Source organism: Hippoglossus stenolepis, chromosome 8, assembly GCF_022539355.2.
Source record: "Hippoglossus stenolepis isolate QCI-W04-F060 chromosome 8, HSTE1.2, whole genome shotgun sequence".
In the NCBI taxonomy this organism is placed as follows: Eukaryota; Metazoa; Chordata; class Actinopteri; order Pleuronectiformes; family Pleuronectidae; genus Hippoglossus; species Hippoglossus stenolepis.
Window position 1 is genome coordinate 16,666,915 of NC_061490.1, and position 6,534 is coordinate 16,673,448.

A 6,534-nucleotide genomic window follows, 5' to 3' on the forward strand; every position below is an offset into this window, starting at 1 on the left:
GAGTCCACAAACACTTTAGAAGTCTCAGTGGTAACCTTGTTTCAGCCAAGGCGACCAAACAAACCACACGGTGGAAATGACTGTAGACAAATTCTTTCTGAATTCACTTTTATTAAATTATACGTACACATATATACACAAAATACAATCCCTTGGTGTGGAAATGTGATTGATTCCCTTTAATACACACAACGCATGCAGTCGGTAATGATTGCAAATCACAATCATAGAACTAAATGAAATGCCACTGGAGCATCAATCGAAACATATCACTAAAAGATAGATCATGCACAACTTACAGATACACAGGCACAAGCATGTCATAGTATTAAATATAATACAAGTAACAAATACATTTATAAAAAGTCCTGTAAAAAAAATGGTTTACATATTGGGGGTTTAAACCTTAAATCTTCTATAATTTAAATTTCAGTAATTGTAATAGTTTTGCTCAAATGCCCCAAATAGAAACTCTGTTGTCGTCTCCATGTTCCCCAAATTAAAAGAGTGAACGGCTGAGCCCTGACATTTTAAAAGCTGCGCGTAATTCTCCGAGGGGCCTGCAGCTTTTGGCGTTGTTGTTTGGGCTTTATCATCAGGGTTTCCCAAAATGCACAGGCAGACACCCATCCGCTAGCTGTACCAGGCCAGGAATCAGATGTTTGTTTTCTCCTGATTCACGCGCTTGATTGTGCAGGGGCTTAACTCGATCCTCATCAGACAAAAGTGAAACGCTGGTTGCTGATGCACAGGTTCTCCCTGTACGTCTTCCCGCCTGCCTTCGCACACGGCCTTCACCCTGTCCAGCTCTTCACGATCAAGGAAAGACTTTGCGTGGGTCTGTCACAGTCGTTGTTCTTCAGAATGTGCCTCCTTCCATTTGTTCTGCTGAGAGTGGTGGGCAACCGGCGCGAATGTGGCGCTGACGAAGGTGTTGAAGGTGTTGTTCCACTTGGACTTCTGGCAGGGAGCGCTATTTTGGGCGAACATCTGGGCGAACGTCTGATGCCCCAGCAGGAGGCAGATGGCGAGAGGGAGAAACCCCTGAGAGCCACACACGAAGCAGACTCTAGGGGAGGAACACAGACTTTAACGTCACAACAGCACAGAACAAAAGAAACTTTACTTTACCTCTACCAATCAGTCAGCTTACTTTTGTCTGATTATGAGTTATGTACGAGTGTCAAAGAGCTGAGTTTGACAAAGTTCTTCTGTCTGTCTGTCTGTCTCTGTCTGTCTGTCTGTCTGTCTTTCTGTCTGTCTGTCTGTCTGTTCTCTGTAGAAGGACTGCAGCAGACAGGCCAGGCCTGTGAGCTACATGAGTGACATGAAAGCTCCACTTGCAGTGAGAGCTTTTTGTCCGTTAGTTGCAGTTCCGCATTTCACTTCCCCCCTTGTGTTGTGTCAGCAGCAGGAGGGCCTAAACTACACTTTATTCTCTACCATTTCAAATTTTTAAAAAATTAAAAGTTTAAAGGGATAGTTCACCTAAAATGTTAATGTACTTCATCATCTACTCACCACTAAGCCAATGGAGGGTGTGAAGTGTTTGGGTCCACAGAACACTGTAGGAGTCTCAGGGGTAAACAATGTTTCAGCCAAGACGACTCCTACTAGACGTAATAAACAAACAAAAACATGCCTCCATACTGCTTGTGCAGCCATCCAAGTGTCCGCAAGCCCGACATTCATATTCGACTCCGAAACGGTGTCATTTACACCATGTTTTTAGCCCAAAAGTCCACTACACAAGTGGCGATGCTAAGGACGTAGCTACACCTCAACGCACCTGCGGTGCCCTTGGCCGAGAGTGTGTGCGTTTCCGTTGTGCCTGTGCGAACATGAACGCGCCTCCGAAGATAATATGAATGTCGGGTTTGCGGACACTCTGATAACACCACACGAGCTGTATGGAGGCATTTTATGTTTTGTGTTGTTTTTTACATCTAAGGAAATGGTTCCATTTAATTCAATTTCATTTGAATTGGCTGCAACACTGTTTACCCCTGAAACCCAGCAGTGTTTTGTGGACTCAACACTTCGCCCACCCCTCCATCAGCACAGTGGTGAGTAGATAATGAGAATTTTCATTTTTGTTGAACTATCCCTTTAAGTTCACTAGATAACCTTAAAAGGTAGAAAGGTAAGCAATGAACCTACTCACAGGATGAACTGGACAAAAGGTGAAAGCAAAGAAGTAACTGCAACATGTTTGAGAACTTCTACAGCTGTGGTGGGGATGAACTTTCAAAACCAGGTTTCATCTCCATCATAGAAAGACGCTCTGTGTCTTCTAGCTGCTGAATTAATCAAAACTTTAGATAAGATGTAGTTCAATAAGAAAATTTGTGTTTCCTTTTTTTCAATCTTTTATACTTATTTGCTTTATACTGAGTCAGTAATTTATCGCTCAAAATGTCACACACCAAAATGTCCAGCCTGCAGCAGATTGACAAGACACAGCACATGGCCAAAAACAAGTGCAGAAGCAGCAAAGTGACTGATACACCTTCACACATGTCAGACTGGGACAACTAACACATTAGAGTTAACAATCATTCTCCTTAGACATTAAACATGGATCTACATTCATCAGAGAAAACAACCGAAGACTTTCTGCAGATATTTAACAGAGAAGCCTGTGTCTAAGGTTCTAATATAATGAAAATAAAACAAACAAAGTGTATGTCGTTTTGACCTCTCCCAGATCACAGTTAATTAATTTTCTTTTTCCTCATGAATATTAAATTATCCTGCTGACCAATGGGTTTCCAACGTGATTCATGAGAGTTGTACTGGGAGGAACTGACATCGTGAGGTGTTTGTTGCTGAAGTGGGGTAAGAGCGATTTTATGGGACAGCAGTGATGTGATTGATAAAGAAAATATGCTGATACTCTGAGGCAATTCGTTTCGATGGTTAAGGACAAGGTTAGGGGCTAGAGAAAGCATCATGCCAATGAGGCCCCTATTAATATTACGTACAAACGTGTGTGTGTGATCCTATGATGTTATGGATATGGCCATAGTAAACTTCACAGGAGGTCAACTCTCTGGTCACTGTACATACAGTGTGGTTCCTTGAAGTCCTGTGAATTAAATGTCAATATATTTGTGTTGTTGTTTCTTCTTGTGTTGAACAGCACTCTGCAGATGTGTCGTTCCCTGTGGCTCTTGACATTGAAACACATGTTTAAATGTGTCCTATGATTTCCTCTGACCTCATGACTTTGTCAAAGGCCTGTAAGAAACAGAAGGCCAAGAAACTCCTGAAAGACAGTTGGAGTTCAACCTGTTTACTCATGTCTCGCAGTGGCATCATGAGGCAGAAAATGATGCACCTAGGACAGAATGAAACGTTGAGGAAGTTTTCAGGGATCATCTGTCAGCATGACTATTAGCTCAGACATGTATATAGTTGATGTGCACCAGAAAGAATGTAACAAACATATATTGCATCAGTAATTGAAACACGTGGCCACTTCTTTAGCCTTATAGCAGTATTTACTGCAACTCTGCACCTAAGCCCTGCAGCAGTCTGAGCTTGTTGGTAGCTTGGGATACTTCTTTGCACTAGTTGTGTTTCACAGCGTGTGGAGTTATTTCCGATCGGAGGATTCACTTTGATTGCAAAGTCAGGCAGGTTCAAGTCTTTTAGTCATCAGCGTGTGACCAACCCTGAATAATAATAAGTTTGCAGACAAAGCAGGAAATATGAAGAAAGTTGTTGGGCTCGTGGACAGATCCCAGTAAGTTTGCTGAGTGAACACTTGATGCTCTGGGGATAAGTAAAGGGGGTAACTCTCCTGCCATCTAGTGGTTTCAAACAGGTAATGTTTTTGTCTCCACACTCAGCTTGAACTCTATCTCCACCTGTTGGAGCTGTTTGACATGTGCACCTATATCATTCCTGATTAATCTATTGTTTCCTCTACAAAGAAAGTTATGTTATGTTTTTGTTTTGTTTTAGCTGGATGTAAAACTACTGCTCCATACAGTTAAAGTTGTTACTCATTTGCAACAAATGTCACACTGTACCTTTAAATATATATAGTTTTAGTTTTGTATTTGTATCCGATTTCTTTATTGTCAACTCTTCTTCCTGCTTTTATTTAAATGTAAATTCATTGCACTGTTGAGCTGGAGCGGTTTCTTCTTGTCCAACACCTTCCATTGTACTGTTGACTCTGTGTGTTCACTTGCATGACAAATTGAAATTTGATTACCATGACAGTTGGTATGGATGATATGAAACAGGAAGAACCACATTCAATCAAGATCAGATCCAGATCAGGGGCAGGTCTATGTTTATTTTTGTTTTTCACGTTCATTATCATTGCAAGATGGGTGTCTGAAATTTGGTGACTTCTGACTGTTGGAACAGGTATTACGTTCTCTGACAACCATTCTGATTGTAATGTTTACTTGTGGTTTGTGTGCACAAGCAGTCATACTGAGTTAGAGGACACACAGGTGTGTTTAGAAAACTCACCACCAAGCCCTTTTAATGTTTGTTCTTAAAACCTGGAAGCTCTGACAAAGTTAGCATCATCGTTAAAAACTTTCGAACAATTTAAAGTTTAAAAGGATAGTTCACCGAAAATGAAAATTCACTAATTATGTACTCCACCACTGTCAGATGGAGGGGGTGGAAGAGTGTGAGTCCACAAACACTTTAGAAGTCTTCAGTAGTAAACCTTCTTCAGCAAAGGTGACCAAACAAACCACGGTGGAAATGACTGTAGACAAATTCTTCTGAATTCACTCTTTATTAAATATACCAATACACATGTATAGCTAAAATACAAACCCTTTTGGTGTGGAAATGTGGGATGACCTCTCTCTCCCTTTTTAATACACACAACGCATGTAGGCGGGCATGATCAGAAATTGCAATCAGAAAACTCTAAATGAAACTCCACTGGCGCATCAATCCTTTAAAACATATCAATAAAAGATAGATGATGCACAACTTACAGATACACAGGCACAAGTTTGAAGCAAAAGTGGTTTACATATTGGTGGTTTGACTGTGTTTTTAATACTTTTTTAAAACCTCAACTTCTTCAAATTTAATTTCAGTTCTTAAAATGTCTGACAGCGGAGCACTTTCTCCCACAGACTGGTACAGCTCCGTTGCCACAAGGACAGATACAGAAAGTCTTTCCTGCCCACAGCAAAAACACTTTACAACTTCTCACCTCTATCGAAAGGTGAACCTTCAAAACCATGAGTCCTATAGATCCTGTCCACACCAAAACTCTCTGATTACTCCTGCAATAACTGTGAATTTATCTTTTTTTTGGCACATACTGTATTATATTCATATTCATTTTTACTGCACGCCTTAAAGTCATATTTATTTATTTTAGTCAAACAACTACTGCAATTTTGCACGTTGTCTCTTCAATGTCTTTACTATAATAAAGTGGCATCGATCTATCTATATCTATCTAAAATAGTTTTGCTCAATGTGTTCCAGGGCAAAAATGTCCCTTAATAGAATCTTTGTTGTCCTCATGTTTCTCATTAAAATAAGTAAAAAGCCACAAAAGATAAGAGGAAACAAGTGGAGCCAGACATTTTAAAAGCTGGGTGAGTGGCCTCTACTCTGAGGGTCCTGGCAGCCTTTCCAGTTGTTTCTTGGGGCTTTACATTTCCAGGGTTTCCTCAAAATGCACAGGCAGACACTGATTCTCCAGCTTATCACAGGCCAGAATCAGATGTTGATTTCCTGGACTTACGTTCCTGATTGTGCAGGTGCCTTGGTTGGCTCCTCACTGTAACAAAAGTGAAAAGCTGGTCGCTGATGCACAGGTTCTCCTTGTATGTCTTCCTGCCTGCCTCTGCACACGTGCCTTACCTTGTCCAGCTCTCTTCACGACGAAGGAAAGACTGCGTGGGTCTGTCACAGCCGTTCTTCTTGATGTAATTCTCCATTCGTTCTGGATCGAGAGTGGTGGGCAACCCCGGGCGCCAATGTGGCGCTTGGACGAAGGTGTTGAAGGGCATGAAACACTGGGACTTCTGGCAGGGAGCGTCATTTATGGCAAACGTCTGATGCCCCAGCAGGAGTCAGATGGCGAGAGGGACAAAACCCCGAGAGCAGCCATTACCCAGCAGACTCAGTAGAGGAACACAGACTTTAACGTCACAACAGCATGAACAAAGAAACTTTACTTACCCTCTACCACTAAGTCGACTTACTTTTTCTGATTCTGGTTCATGTACGAGTGTGTCAAAGAGCTGAGTTTGACAAAGTTCTTCTGTTCTGTCTGTCTGTCTGTTGTCTGTCTGTCTGTAGCAGGACTGTAGCAATCAGCTGCCTGACAGCTTCCCTACCTTATGTTAACAGGCGTGTGAGGCTCATGAGATAGGAGAATTTGAACCTCCAGTTGTGTGATAGCTTTTTCTGTACTTCCGTTGCGGTTCCACATTTCACTTCCTTGTGTTGTGTCGTAGCGGGAGTGGCCTAAATTATATCTATTCTCTACCATTAAAGATTTTTCAGAACACCAAAGTTTAAAGGGATAGT